This window comes from Ornithorhynchus anatinus, chromosome 1 (genome assembly GCF_004115215.2).
Source record: "Ornithorhynchus anatinus isolate Pmale09 chromosome 1, mOrnAna1.pri.v4, whole genome shotgun sequence".
Lineage (NCBI taxonomy): Eukaryota > Metazoa > Chordata > Mammalia > Monotremata > Ornithorhynchidae > Ornithorhynchus > Ornithorhynchus anatinus.
Window position 1 is genome coordinate 94,828,934 of NC_041728.1, and position 14,654 is coordinate 94,843,587.

The 14,654-nt window shown below is 40.5% G+C and overlaps 1 non-coding gene across 1 annotated transcript; it reads left to right on the forward strand.

The window, feature by feature from the left end:
* Window positions 1-431: 431 nt before the first annotated feature.
* On the forward strand, window positions 432-569 carry LOC114816249. Its single transcript, XR_003764014.1, has one exon. It is a non-coding gene; the product is annotated as a small nucleolar RNA SNORA7 (small nucleolar RNA).
* Window positions 570-14,654: the final 14,085 nt, after the last annotated feature.

Below are 14,654 nucleotides of genomic sequence, written 5' to 3' on the forward strand. Positions count from 1 at the left end.
GAAAGAAAAAGACATAATTATAATAATAATTATGGTATTTGTAAGGTGCTTACTATGTGCCAAGTACTGTTCTCAGCATTTGGATACATAACATAATCAGTTCAGAAACAGTCCCTCTCCTACCTGGGACTCGGTCTAAGTAGAAGGGAGAACGGGTATTGAATCCCTATTTTACAGTTGAGGAAACTGAGGCATAGAGAAATTAAGTGACTTACCCAAGGTCATAAAGCAGAATGTAGCCTAGTGGATATAAAGCTCTGGCCTGGGAGTTGTGATTGTCTCTGCTATGTGACCTTGGGCAAGTCATAACTTCACTGTGCCTCAGTTTTCTTACCTGAAAATTGTGGATTAAAACTTCTCCCATGTGAAACATGGATTGAGTCCAAACTGATTTTATTGTATCTATTTTAGTGCTTAGTACAGTGCCTGGACCCCTCTCAGGATCATACCTGGAGCATTTCTGGAACTCTTCTAGTCTTGTCTACAGGAGGGAGAGTCAAGCAGAGGTATACCCACTCCATTCCTAGCTTGTGCAGTGGCTAGTGAGTGTAGGGCAATCTGCTACAAGTCGAAACTCACCTATGCTGGGCAGCAACAGCAGCATGGGAGAGAGTCAAGAGTAGCGACTAAAGTTTACTGCATGGAAGAAGGCAGTGGTAAACCCCTTCCAAATTTTTTACCAAGAAAACTCTATGGATACACTCCCAGAATGATTGTAGTTGGAGGTGGGGCGTTCTGGGAGAGATGTGTCAATGGAGTCGCTATGGGTCGGAAACAACTGGACAGCGTAAGACAAGACAGTGCTTGGTATATAGTAAGTGCTTAAATGCCATTTTTTAAAAAAGGAAAGTTTCAGAGCTGGGATTAGAATCCTGATCTTCTGACTCCCAAACCTGTGCTCCTTCCATGAGGCCATGCTGCTGCCCTACCCTCAAGAAGGTTGTAATCTATCTTCAATTTTGGGAAAAAACACAGTTCTTTAGTGTATTCAGTCCAATTACCTATCATCTAGGAAGAACAACACCCTTTCTGTTCACTGGTCCCAGCATCATTGAACAGCAAACCTTTTGCCAGCCTACTTCTTTTCATTTTATAGCCTTGGGAGAGTCTCTTCATTTTTCTGCCTCATTCCATGGGGATTCTATTTACTTTCCTGGAACACTCCCCCAGGTTACCGAAGAGGCTCTGAAACAAGGTCCAGCACTACAGGGCAATGTTGTTGTTGCCAATCCTTCAGAAGGTTAGGTCTTCTCAAAGGGGAGCAGTCAAATTGAAGACCATCATGGCGGAAGATCTTGCACACTGTGTTTCTGTTGCCCCAGCACTGACCACAGCATCGGCTGTTTGCTCTGACTTTGAAAGCAGGCCTGGCTGCATCCATGGTTATCAAGGAGAAAATGCAAGAAAATGTTTTGTTTTTTTTCTTATTCTCCTTAAAGTTGCTGTTTCATTGTGTACTTTATGGAAAGTGCTTGGCCACAGGCTGTGTCTCTGTGTGAGTAATGTCTCTTACTAAACCCAAGAAAATGGCAGGAGCTGCTGGCCCCTGAGGGGAAAAGGAGTGGTGGGATCTGGAGGACCTGTCAGACCAATCATATGGGTTCATGTAATTTAATGTCATTTTAATACACAAAAACCACAGGTAGATAACAGCCAGTCTGTAATATTCCTTGAGGGGGAGGCAAAACATGCATTGACAACATGCCGTGATGGGCTTTTTTCACTTTTTTTCCCCATAAAATGAGCTATAAAAATGCCCACTAGGAGTTCTGGTGCCGACAATTAAGCCAACCACTGCCATGAACACAGCAGTTCTCAGTAAATGTCCATTCATGATGAAGTGCGATTTTTTTAAGCATAAGGCACGGTCCATTCCCACTTTAAAAAGGTGAACAAAAAATCCCTCACGGAATAATAATAATAATAATAATGGCAGTGGTATTTTTTAAGCACTTATGTGCCATGCACTGGGGTAGATACAATATAAACAGATCAGACACAATGCTTGTCCCACAGAGGATTCATAGTCTAAGGGGCAAGGAGGACAGGAATTTAATCCTCAGTTAAATATCTGTCCCCCCAAAGGCACACGAAGTTAAGTGACTTGCCCAAAGTCAATAAATCAGTGAATTAGAATCCAGGACTCCTGATTCCCTGGCCTGTATACTCTATCCCCTAAACCACACTTCTTCTCAAGATAAACCTATAAAAGAGATTTTTGTTTCATCCAGAGGAAACAAGCTTTATCTCCATAACTTGATTCAATCAATGACCTGAATTAGCCTAAGGAATAGCTAACCTTGATCGTGTAGTTATTTTGCTATGCTGCCCCTGCACCTTTCACAAACAGCACAGTACAGATGAGTATCACCTCCCTGTGTGAAACCAAATCCCAGAGAGAGTGAAAAGAATGTCTGTTTAATTTGCTCAGTATTACTCCACTAAATCAATGGATGACCCAGTTGGAGAATGAATATAAAACGGGCATAAATTTTTATCTTGTCAGAGGACAGTGAGTGATGGCTTCTCCTTCTCATAGTGCAATCTGCAATATTAGAGTGGAACAAAAATCAATGCCTTATGGACCCGAATGTAGTTGCACTGTATTTATGGAGCCAAATGCTGAAAGCCGTGATAGTGAACATCTTGTACATGTTGACTTTGGCAACTTTCAAAGATACTGTAGATGCTGTGTTACCACCACCCACTCTCCAATCCCCTGGTCATCAGCTTTTCCAAAGAATAAAGAAAATCTGCATAAGACCAATTCCCTCTCCTCGTAAAATAAATATCCCCACATGTGGGAATACTAAATGGAAGAAGTACCATATCATTACAAAGTTTTGAACACCCTTTAAAACAAAGATGTCACAAGGTTTCAGGCCAACTGAAGAAATGTGTATTGTTTTCCAAGGCAAAACAACGCAACGATGGTAAAGATTAAATCCCAGTAGGATTCCATGACAGATTGGTGCATTTTGTTCTATGGCACTTTAATCAGGCAAAATCCTTCAAGATGACACAATAAACAAGAGGTGGCTAACAACTTCTGATCAATTGTCTTCATAATTTAAATTACGAAGTTGCTGCTCAAAGGGATCGTGCTGCCTTTCTAGGGGACAGAGAGGCCACTAAAGCAGGGATGGAGGAGATGGAGGTCCATCGGCCCATTCGTCAGCTCAGAGTTGTGGACACATGTACACATTTGCCTTCACCGGACTTAGGGGTGGGTGCAAAACAAAGTCGTTCTGTCCAAGCTCCTCAGGACTGCTCCTTGGTGATGGTTGAAATGAGAAACCTTATGTCTGTTTTCTTTTCATTTAAAAAAACCTACCAAAAAAAAAAATCCAGGTTTGACTTTTCTCTTCCCTTTCCCAAATGGTTCTGAGGAGGCTGTTCCAGCCATGAAAGGTCCATCCCCTTCCCCAGTCAGTGGATGCTGGGGCCAGCAGTGGTCAAGGGCATAAGTGACCTCTGGCCAAGGAATGCTGCAGCCACTGAGTGTCCTTTGCCCATCCCGCTGGCCTCGACTTCCCCACCTCCATCTTGTTCCTCCATCACAGCTGGCCTTGGCAGTCCCTGCATCCAGGAAGAACTGACCACCACCCAGGGGTAGCCTGCAATTTAGGGCCCCGTGGTACCGGCACCCACCTCTATGTGCACCATGGACCTGGGCCTTAACCTTGACTGAAATAATAATAATAATTGTGGTATTTGTTAAGCGCTTGGTATGTGCCAGGCACTGTACTAATCACCGGGGTAGATAGAAGCAAATTGGGTTGGACACAGTTCCTGTCCCATGTGGGGACTCACAGTCTTAATCCCTATTTTCCAGATGAAGTAATTGAGGAATAAAGAAATGAATTACCCAAGGTGACCCAGCAGACAAGTGGCAGATCTGAGATTAGAACCAATGACCCTCTAATGCTCAGGCCTGCATTTTATCTACTACAATATGCAGTCTGTATGGGTGTAGGCGAAGGATGGGCACCAGACTGGTGGCTGATTGTGTCATATGACTGACAGGTGGAGATGGCTCAATGGTGACTCATAGTTTAACCCCTTCTACTAGAAATTGGTAGGCTTGTTACGATGCCCAGGCACAGTTGTAGTCCAAATGAACCCCTCTTGTGAAAATCACACCCCTGTCATGTCCTCGCTGAAAGATCAGGAAAGGCCAGGGCTTCTCTTGATAGAATCACTAACCATGAGATAAATATAGACTCCCTTGGCATGATGGGAAAATAGTGCATATACTCCCAACACCCACACACATGCATATTTTTATCTGAGACTTCTGTACAGCCCATTCAGTATGATAAAAGTTAAAATGTAATCACAAATTATTGCAGCTTTTGACTTTAATTTGTTAGGGACTAAAAGATAATTTTTAAAACCAAAGGGAATGCTCAACAAACTTATACCTACTTCCTTGGCCAAGCTCAAGTTCAAACATGAGATGATTTTTAATGAAATCTCCCTCATAGAGTTAAAAAGGTACCTTGCAGGGCACTAGATAATTTTCATTCCTCATGTATTCAGAACCAATATTTCAGTAGTTTCTAAATCCATTACTTAAAATTTCCAAAACTGATCAGATGTTGATTCTCTAATTAATAGACCCTTGGAATGTTTCAATATGCAAAGCTCAGTTGTTTTATGAATTTTGATGCCCCAATAGTCTCTAATTAATTTTAAAATAACGAAACTAGATTTCCTCCCTGTGAAGTTCCCAAACTCGTTTCAATTTTTTTTATAATTTCTTAGACTAAGGGAAAACACTAGTGTCCCCCATATCACTGAAATTAAGTATATTCCTATTTTCAAATATTCAAATAAAGTAAATAATATTTGTTTTTGAGACTAATGTTGCTTGAATCCTGATTGCACTGGTGATATGAACCACACGAATATTTTCAGCAGTTAAGAGATGAATTTGGAAAAGAGAAGCCAGAATATTTGTAAATCTTGAATTTGCAATTCAGAAGTTCCTCCTTTTCCAAGATATCACTTTTTTCTGAATATTATTGTTATCCAGATCACATGTGTGAAACACATTAACCCTGGCTTAGAATCCAACCAATTTGATTGGAAAAAATGTTTCTTGTGTCTCTCAATCATAATACCAAATGGTAGCATCTTTAATAATGTAAAAGTTTAACCTCAGAACTTGACAGATCTAAATAAGACCCAAAACTTCTCAGCTCTGGGATACCTCAAGCATCATCCTAGGCCATGAACAGATTTACACATAATTTTACCAAGTAGCTTTGGGCAGGACCAATATACACTGTATACATTTATTACCCTATTTATTTTGTTAATGAAATGTACATCACCTTGATTCTATTTAGTTGCCATTGTTTTTTACGAGATGTTCTTCCCCTTGACTCAATTTATTGCCATTGTTCTTGTCTGTCCGTCTCCCCCGATTAGACTGTAAGCCCGTCAAACGGCAGGGACTGTCTCTACCTGTTGCCGACTTGTTCATTCCAAGCGCTTAGTACAGTGCTCTGCACATAGTAAGCGCTCAATAAATACTATTGAATGAATGAATGAAAGGACCCAAGGGAATTCTATTATTCAATATTAATAATTTTAAAGTAGCCCTTCCAAAAGTTTGCAAGCCACATTCAATGTTTAATCAATAATCATACTTTTTCACTGTTTATCTAATACCTAATATCAGTTGGAGTAGGGTCCCAAAAAATGACTGATGATGATGTTTCCATTTATTATATGCATGATCCATTGGTATGAATTCTTAGAAGATATTTGCACTCAAGATTAATATGAATCATAATAGGTTCAATTCTTATGTTCATTCACCGAGATCATGCAAAACAGCTACTCAGAAGTTCTCTACATATATCTGTCAGGGTTGAAGAGTGGCATTCAAAGTTAACTAACACAAAGAGCTGTGAATTTAGAAGGTATCCATGATATTGACTTGTGAGTACGATATGATTACAAGTCAAAATCCCTTTTGGAATACCCAGAAAAACTCCTAGAATAATGGCATGCGTGCTCTAAGCAGTCAATGTGTCCTTCACAACTGATTGATTTCTATGTAATTATTATGGGCTAAATGTCTCAGGGTGGATATGAGGTAATCAGAGTAGGAAGTTCCTAATCCACACAGAGTAAGATTCCTTATCTCCATTTTACAGATCAGGAAACTGAGATATAGGGCTAGTTGGGGGGGGGGAGGAGGGGCGGTTAATGGTATTTGTTAATCACTTACTAAGTGCCAGGCATTGTATTAAGTGCTGGGGTAGATACAAGCTGATCAGGTTGGACACTGTCCATGTTCCACATGGGACTCAAAGTTCAACACTATTTTTAATTTTCCAAAGGTCAAGCAGCGAGTTATAAATAATTTCTTTATATTAATGTCTATCTGTCTCCAACTCCAGAATGTAAGCTTGTTTTGTTCAGGGAATGTATCTGCCGATTCTGTTGTATTGTACTCTCCCAATCACATAATAGTATGCTCTGAACAAAGTAAGTGCTTAACAAATACCATTGATGATGACGATGATGATAAGGATGTATGGTGGAGCTAAGATTAAAACTCTGGCCTCCTGACTCCCAGGCCCAAGCTCTTTCTACCAACACTATTTGACTGAATAACTTTGAATATCAGAAAAGTCACCCTCACACATCCTATTGCCCTTGTAGGAGACGAACCAAAATTTCCTCCCCATTTATAGCTTCTCACTTTCACTCTTCCCACCTTCAAAGCCTTATTAAAATCACATGTCCTCTAAGAGGCCTTCCCCGACTAATTCCTCATATCCCCTACTCCCTGTTCCTTCTGTGTCACAGTGGCACTTGGATTCATATGCTTTATTCAACATATCCTCAACCTCATAGCACCTAAGTATGTAACTGTAATTTATTTTAATGTCTTTCTCCCCCTCTAGACTGTAAGCTTCCTGTGGGCAGGAAACATGTTTGCCAAATATGCTATACTATACTCTCTGAAGCATTTAGTACACTGCTATACACACAATAAGTTCTCAAAAAATAGGCTAGATTGACTGGGACAGAACATATGACTCGATGGACAATTGGTCTGATTCAAATATGACATCAAATATTTTCCAGCTCTCTCCTATGAATCAATTCCTTACCATGGCAGGAGTGTTTGCATACACTGATGAAGTTTAGAGCTATGTCATATAGGGCTACCCTTAATGGTAAGTTCTAAGCCAAAACATCAAAGTTGATTCACCTGTGCTGGGCAGCAGCGGCATGGGAAAGAGTCAAAGGTGGATGATCAAGTGATCAAAATGTTGATCAAAGACAACAGCAAAGACTCAAGTTTTTACAGGGTGGAAGAAGACAATGGTAAACCACTTCTGTATGTTTACCAAGAAAACTCTATTGGTACATATATCAGAATAACTTTATGACAGATGAGACCTTCTGAAGAGGGTGTGTCCATGGAGTCACTCTGGGTTGGAAATGACTAAATGGCATTTGAAGATTTTCCAGCTTCCCAGTAAGTAGTGTTCGTAGAAAGGAGCAAACCAGTGTAGGATTTGAACTGGTGTTTATGGGGCCCCACCCATCACATTATTCCATCTGTGGCCTACAGCAAGACAAGACAAAGGCTTGTGTTATTGGGGTGTCTTGAAGAGGTGGCAAGGAATAGCATTTAAGTAGGGGAAGGTTTTGAAATTGAAGTCAGACAGTTATTTTATAACTAGATCCAAAGAGCCCGGGCTTGGGAGTCAGAAGTAATGGGTTTGACTCCCAGCTCTGCCACTTTTCAGCTGTGTGACTGTGGACAAGTCACTTAACTTCTCTGTGCCTCAGTTACTTCATCTGTAAAATGGGAATTAACTGTGACCCTCACATGGGACAGACAACCTGATTACCCTGTATCTACCCCAGCGCTTAGAACACATAGTAAGTGCTTAACAAATACCAACATTATTATCATTATTATTAAAATCTTATGCTATTGGTATCCTAGATACCGATTTAGAGGACAGTGTCCAGTGCTAGAACCAGGTGTTCCTCAATGAACAAAATGGTGGAGGATCCAAAGTTTTCACTAATCATAGAATATGGAAATGATATATAATTATCATTCCAAAAACGAATTAACTTTTATTCCCATGAAACTGGATGTTCTTAGTTACAAGTTATGTCAGGCTAAACTAGCCCTGATTGCTCAACTGTGCATTTTCAAAGGAAACCAAGCTGCTTTTAATTCAATCAGTTCTTCTTCCTCCTGTTTAACCCTGTATATAGAAGAAATTTACAGTTTCTCATTGTCCAACTAACCCTTTAATATGGAAGCTGCCTGGTGGCATGCAGAATAGACTTTCCATTGGAAAAATGATTTAGCTATTTATATCCAACATGAGTCTGCTTTTGCAAAACAAAGTATATTCTCAATTTGGCCGCTTTTGTGAATTCATGAGCTCTTTTTCTATTTCAGCAACTATGGTTTGATTCAGGTTCCAGGAAAGGTTGTCAAAGAGGACAAGCTGAGTTTGGGTGTGGCTCCCCAAGCATTCCCTCCAATAGAAAGGCTTGATACTGCATGTATGAAGATGTTAATCAGTAAGTAGTTGATACTGGAAGAAAGATAAATTTACAGCCTGACCAGCCTCAAAGATTAACTTCCAAATCTCTTCCTTCAGGGACACTGTGTGTTCATTCGTTTGCAAATAAACCAATCGATTCAAGTAACCTCATTCTAAATAGGGTATGTCAAAACTGTGAGATTGGCCCAGAAAAAGAACAATGTTTTCTTATATTTTTATAGTACTTATTAAATACGTACTATGTGCCAGGCACTCTACTAAGCCCTGGGGAAGATACAAAATAATCAGGTTGGACACAGTCCTCCAGACTATAAGGTCATTTTGGGCAGGGAGTGTATCTGTTTACTGTTGTATTGTACTCTCCCAAGAGCTCAGTTTAGTGCTCTGCACACAGTAAGCACTAAATAAATACAACTGACTGTCTCAGTCTCTTTCCGACAAGGAACTCACAGTCCAAATCAGAAGGAGGAGGACTTAATCCCTACTTTACAGATGAAGTAACTGAGACACAGATAATTTATGTGAGTTGACTAAAGTCCCACAGCAGACAAGTGGTGGAACCAAGATTAGAACCCAGGTCCTCTGACTCCCAAGCCCATGCTCTATCCATTAGGCCATCCTGCTCCTCAGTTTGCTATGCACCAGAATCTAGTACACAACTCACCAGATTTTATGTGACAGAAAATGATCTATATTTTGCAAAACTAGAGTAGGATTGGTTGATAGCCCTAAATCAATGCTAAGCAAAGCCTCTGTCAGTAACAAGTCCAGTGTTCATGCCTAATATAATGTACTACACAAACTAGGAATTCAATACTCTAGATAACAGTAGTAGTTTAATCATTAAACCACCCAGATGCACTAAGCTTGGCTCCCCTATTATTTTATCCTAAAATTTTAAATAATTATTTAAATATTCATTAGATTATGGACCTTGACCTTTACACATCTTGCCTCACCTTCCTTTCAGGAAATTGATAATGTTCTAGAATATGGCAATCCTTCTTTTACAATACTTCTTTCTTCATTGCTTTGTTTGTAACTAGTTTTATAGTCTGCGCCATTCAACATTTTTCTTACCTCATTCATTAAGGAAAAATAGCATCTCAATGAAGTAAAACTAGTCTTCAGTTGAGCTCCACTTTCTAGTGTCATAAAGTGATGGTAGAATTTGTGGGCTGCAAACATAACAGGTGGCTTGCCTTATTGAAAAGGTTTTAGGCTTTGTTTTGATTCTCTGGAAAACTGCTTTCTTTCCCTAAATTTACCTATTGGAAAATTTGCATATGTAACAAGAATAAGAAAATATCACCTTTAAAAGAATGGGGTATGGCTCACCTCCATCAGATTGCCCTCTTCCACCCATTTCCAATCGGATCCAACACAGGGTTATTTTAATTGTCTCCCATAGCAAATGTCAGACTCACCAGTTATAATTTACAAATCTCCAAATTAATGGAACCACTTTGCATTCAGGATTATTAAGTCGAGGGCACCAGACTGTCTAAAGGGGAGGAGTGGAGGCTTCTGTTTGAAGGGAGAGATTTCCAGTTATCTGTAATCTGTAGATCTGCTGCTCAGTATTGTGAGGGTCAGGGCATGCTAATACTCATTTTTCTATCAAAGTGGGACACAGGTTATGCTGCTATTATCTTGTTCAGCAGACCAAGCTTGACCAGCCCCATTCAGCCTAAATCCACTTCAGAAAAAGGATGAGCAGCTAGCTGCAGGCTCTTACCCAGCCCAGAGTTGAGATGGGAATCTGTCCCCACCCGTCAAGCAAATATCTACAGGCCTCCCCATTTCACTGATGAGTAAACTGAAGCTGCTTTTAGATAAAGAGGAATGCTCACATATTTGCAGAAACATTAGGCATGATTATATTTACATAGGCATCAAATATATTCTTAAAGAGTGTTGCAATTTGTAATAGCCATGCCAGTGCTGCTGAATAGCCAGATAATCTGGCAATTTTGGAAAAGACCTAAAGGAAAATTTTCAGTTATCTCCTCCTAATCCTTAAATTACCCCACAGTTAGTGGGTGGGAGGCAAAGGGAGAGCCAATGAAAGAGAGTGAGGAGTGGCTGGAAAGGAAGGAGGAAAACCAGGAGAGGAAAATGACAGAAAAAATAAGGTTGAATATTGTTACCGGAAAAAGGACATAGCTCATACAGTCAAAGGTTGCCCAGAGTTCAAGGAGGATTAGGATGGAGTAGAAGTCATTTGATTTGGCAAAGAGGTGGACATTGGTGAACTTAGAGAAGCAATTTCCCTGGAGTGGAGGGGGTCAAAGCAGGATTGCAGGGATTTGAGGAGAGAGTTGGAGGAGAGGACGTGGAAGCAGTGGGTTACTCAACTCACTCAAGGAGTTTGGAGAGGAAAGGAGTGGTTAAAGATGGTGGTCAGGGAGGAAAGAAAAGGAGGGCCAGATGTTTTAAATATCTGTCTCCCCTTATAGACTATAAGCTCATTATACGCAGGGAATGTGCTCATTATATTGTCTTGTACCCTCCAAAGAACTTAGTGCATTACTCTGAATATAGTAAATCCTCAACTGATTTATTAATAAGGTGGTAGGAAAAGGAATCAGAAGTGTATATGAGCTTTCTATCAATCAATGCCATTTGTTGAGAATTAACTTAATTTCTCTGTGTCAGTTTCCTCATCTGTAATATGGTTATTGAATTACTTGTTCTGTTTCCCAGTTAGACTGTGAGCCCCCCAAGTGTGTCAGGAATCGTGTCCAATCTACCCCAGTCTTTAGTACAGTGCTTGACACATAGCATGTTCTACTGATAACAGTGGCACATGCTATTGATGCCTACTTGTTTTGCTTTGTTGTCTGTCTCCCCCTTCTACGCTGAGTGCCAGTTGTTGGGTAGGGATTGTCTCTTATATGTTGCCAAATTGTGCTTTCCAAGAGCTTAGCACACAGTAAGCCCTTAATAAATACAACTGAACGAACAAAAATAGTAAGTGATTAACAAATACTACAATTATTATTAGCATCATTTGGTCATTTAATTTCTAATCATTTTTATTAATTGGTGACATTTTTTGAAGCAGAATTGAAATCAAGAGCACTGAGCTGCTGAACTGACAATTCAGTTCAAATAAACCCTGAAAAACATATCCACGAATATACCCTTGGTTCATGTGTTAGTATGCAGTATATCTACATTATTAAAGGTAGACACATGTCATGGGCACCTGATATTACCCAACAAAGTATCCTAGATGAGTCCTACTAACAACTTTGGCTGTATATAGTTCTCTGTATAAGGAACATGCTCCCATTCAAGTAGATTGAAAGCTCTCTGAGGGAAGGAACTGTGTATTCCTCATAGTATACATATAAGTACATAGTATAGAGTGCTGCACACTGAAATTCAATAGATACTATTGATTGATTAGAGTTAATGATTTATTTTGAAATGACCTGATAAAAGGAAAAGAGTGTTGTCTTCTTCCTAAGTGTTTTCTAATCCCATTTTGTATCCGCAGATTTCATGTAACAGTTTTCAAGGATAGTACTGCAACCATTTGCAACCAGGATAGCAAAGTGTTTCATGCTTAGTGGAAAGGTCAGAGGTTTGGGAGCCAGATGTTGTGGGTTCTAATCTGGGCTCTGCCACTAATCAGCTGTGCGACTGGGCAAGTTGCTTAACTTCTCTGTGTCTCAGTTTCCTCATCTGTAAAATAGGGATTAAGATTGAGCACCCCACGCAGAAGTATATATAGTATCTACCTCAGCACTTACAACAGTGCTTGGCACATAGTAAGAGCTTAACAAGTACCATCATTATTATTATTATTTTTATTAAACTGTAAACTCAGAACAAACACGCACTGGGCCTGCCAACTCTATTGTACTCCTGGAAGCACAGTGTGCTGTATCACCATCATTGATATTCATCATCATCAGAGATATTTATTGAATGTTTCCTGTGTTCAGAGCACTGTACTAAGCACTTGGGAGAGTGCAATACTACAGAATTGGTAATAATAATAATAATAGTGGTATTTGTTAAGCGCTTACTATGCGCCAGACACTGTTCTAAGTGTTGGGATAAGTAACAGGTTATCAGGTTGTCCAGTGTTATCAGGTTGTCCAGTGTGGGGCTCACAGTCTTAATCCCCATTTTACAGATGAGGTAACTGAGGCCCAGAGAAGTTAAGTGACTTGCCCCAGGTCACATAGCAGACAGATTGCAGAGGCGGGATTAGAATCCACGTCCTCTGACTCCCAAGCCCATGCCCTTTCCATTAAATACAATCCCTACCCATAAGGAGCTTATAGTCTAGAGGAGAGACAGATATTAATGTAAATTGGGTATAAGTGCTCAATAAATACTGTTGATTGACATGAGTAGAGGGTTTAAGTAATGGATTTTTCTCAAAACAGTTAGTTACAGTTTACAGAACAAAGTCTCCCAAAAGTCAGTCAGGTAGATGGCAACATTAATGCCCCCTTTAAGGAGGAGTGTCTGAGTTCCAAATTACCCTGCTGCACGGCTCTACTTGTATCAACTGCTCTGAAACTGTATCTACAATACCTGCTTTCCCTTCTACTTAGACTGTGAGGCTCTGTTAGATACTGTGTTCAACCTCCTTGTCTTCTCTCTATCCCAGTGCTTAGTACAATGTTTACACTTAATTACCACTAATGATAATGGTAACATCTATGTTTTGCCTCTTGTTCCTTACCTTTGTATACGATCTTATCCTTACTGACACCCATACCCATTGCCCTCACCAGTTGTTAGAGATGTTTAACTCCCTCCTCACACCCCTGTCCCCCCACATCCCCCATCTCTGGCCCTTAATGACCTAGCCATCTACTTTATTGAGAAAACTGAAACTATCTGGCCTGAGCTCCCTAAAATCTCCCCTGCCACTCCCCAATCCCTCCCTCCTCCTGTCATTCCTTCAACACTCCCTATAGTGTCTACAAGAGATCTCTTGCCTTCTCTCAAAATCCACTCCCTTTACCTGCACATCTGACCCCCATCCCTTTGCACCTTATCAAAACACTTGCCCCCTCCTTAACCACCATCTTCAACTGTTCCTTCTCTAATGGCTTCTTCCCTACTACTTTCAAACGTGCCCATATCTCCACTATGCCAAAAAAAACTCCTCCCTTGACCCCACGTCTCCCTCCAGTTATTGCCCCATCTCCCATCTCCCATTTCTCTCCAAACTTCTTGAGAGAGTTATCTTCACCCACTGTCTCAAGTCCCTCTCCTCCAATTCTTTCCTTGACTCTCTCTAATCTGCTTCTGTCTGCTTCTCGCCACAGAAACTGCCCTCTCAAAAGTCACCAACGATCTCTGTCTTGCCAAATCTAATCTTCCTGTCTCACAAGCGAATTATTTAAACATTATCCTTGACTCCTTTCTCTCATTCAACCCATATATTCAATCTATCACTAAATCCTGTTGATTTAACCTCCACAACATCGCTAAAATCCATGCTTTCCTCTCCATGCAAACAGCTACCACATTAATCCAAGCATTTATCCTATCTCACCTTGATTACTATATCAGCCTCCTTGCCAAACTAGCAGTCTCCGGTCTCTCCCCACTCCAGTCCATGCTTCACTCAGCTGTCTGGATCATTTTTCTACAAAAACGTTCAGTCCATGTTTTCTCACTCCTCAAGAACCTCCAGTGATTGCCTATCCATCTCCATAATAAATAAAAACTCCTCTCCATTGGCTTTAAAGCACACAATCACCTTGCCCCCTCCTACCTCAACTTACTGGTCTCCTACTACAACCCAGCTTGCACATTTCACTCCTCTAATGCCAATCTACTCACTATACCTCAATCTCATCTATCTCACCACGAACCTCTCACACACATCCTGCCTCTGGCCTGGAATGCCCTCCCTCTTTATGTGTCAGACAATTGCTCTTCCTACGTTCAAAGCCATATTGAAGGCACAGCTCCTCCAAGAGACCTTCCCAGAGTAGGCCTTCTCTTCCTTTTCTTCTACTGCCTTCTCCTGAGTCCTGATTAGCTCCCTTTTTTCACCTATTCCATATCTCCATAGTACTTATGTACATAACCACAATTTGTTTATTTGTA